The sequence below is a fragment of the Ctenocephalides felis genome, unplaced genomic scaffold (genome assembly GCF_003426905.1).
Source record: "Ctenocephalides felis isolate EL2017-DRISC unplaced genomic scaffold, ASM342690v1 CF-g0.4_SCAFFOLD_01170, whole genome shotgun sequence".
In the NCBI taxonomy this organism is placed as follows: Eukaryota; Metazoa; Arthropoda; class Insecta; order Siphonaptera; family Pulicidae; genus Ctenocephalides; species Ctenocephalides felis.
The window spans coordinates 40,500,056-40,501,630 of NW_020537324.1; positions in this window are offsets into that span (position 1 = coordinate 40,500,056).

Below are 1,575 nucleotides of genomic sequence, written 5' to 3' on the forward strand. Positions count from 1 at the left end.
ACATATATACATATACACACAATACATATATATACATATGTACATAAATGCTCACAAATATATACATATACATACATATATACGCATATACAAATACATGTATACACATATACATATGTACATACATACAAACATACATGTAAATAAATAATATACATATATATACATATACACACACAAATACATATATATATAAACATACACATATGCAAACTCGTATATATGTAAAGCAAACAAAATATTTATGAAGATGGATAATACATATAAAATACAAGTGGACTTACATTACGTTGGTTGGTTACATCTAGAGAAGTGTACACAACACTAGAGATTGGCACTAACATTTATACAACTAACTTGTCAACACTATGCATTTTTTATAATTTTTTGTATGATGTAAACAGAAAAATGATAGTTTTATTTGAACAAAAATGTAAGTTGAATTATGTAATTTCTGCCACGACTTCTGTACTTTGCGAGTACCGAGGCATGTATGAACGCCAACACATGTTTTGAGAGATTTTTAAGGGTCATTCCAGGATTGTTATGAGTGGGTAGGTAGAAAATGGTCGAAGTTGAAACTAGTAATGTTAGGCTAGGTTTGTATGGTTAAAATTAGGAGAAAAAAATTGGAAATGTTATTTAGTATTACTAGGTAGTTATACTAATAACTCAAATATCTAAAATAAAAATTTTTTAAGGGTTATTCAAAATTTGCTATGCATGGGTAGGTAAAGCTCGGGTTTCAAGGCCGAAGTTAAACTAGGAAGTATTGGCAAGGTTAGTGAGGTCAGAATTAGTTTTGTTCAGAGGAGATAAATTTGGAAACATTATTTAGTATTACTTGGTAGTTATCGCAGAGTAAGGAGGTATCCGATCTTTTGTTTACCACGTGATCACATACTGATATGAAACAAGATTCTGCAAAACGTCTCTGAATGGTGTTCCGTTCATGGTAGATGGTTTTATACTGGCATTATAAAAGTTAAAGGAGTGTTTGAAATTTTTTATGTGTTCTGTTATCATAGTTTGGTTTTGGTTGGGGTTTTTCGAATTATTGTCGTGTTGTTTGAGTCTTTTTATTAAATTTTGTCCGGTTTCGCCTATGTAAGTAGAAGGGCAATCATTGCAATTTATTTTGTAGACAATGTTGGACGTACGTTCTATACTAGTGGGAGATTTCAGATTTGTGTAGAGGGATTTAAGAGTTAGATCTATGTTGCAAGTTAGTCTGATGTCTACCTTATGAAAAAGTTTTTTCCACAATGGAAAAAGTTTTTTTACGTAAGGTAAACAAACGTTGCCTATATAGTTATTGTCTTTAGAATTTTTTTCTGGGGAAAAAGAAGAATGCATACTGTTGAGGGTTTTAAGTCTGTTGGAGGTGACGGAGTTGATGAGGTGCGGTGGATATGAGTTGTTAATTAAAGTTGTGCGGATGAGGGATAAGTTAGAGGGCCAAAATTGTTTCTCTGAGAGTAGGATAGCATGGTCGACTAAATTAATAATAGTGCCTATCTTCATGCTTGAAGGGTGGTAAGAATGATAATTTAAATACCTACCCGACCAAGTAGG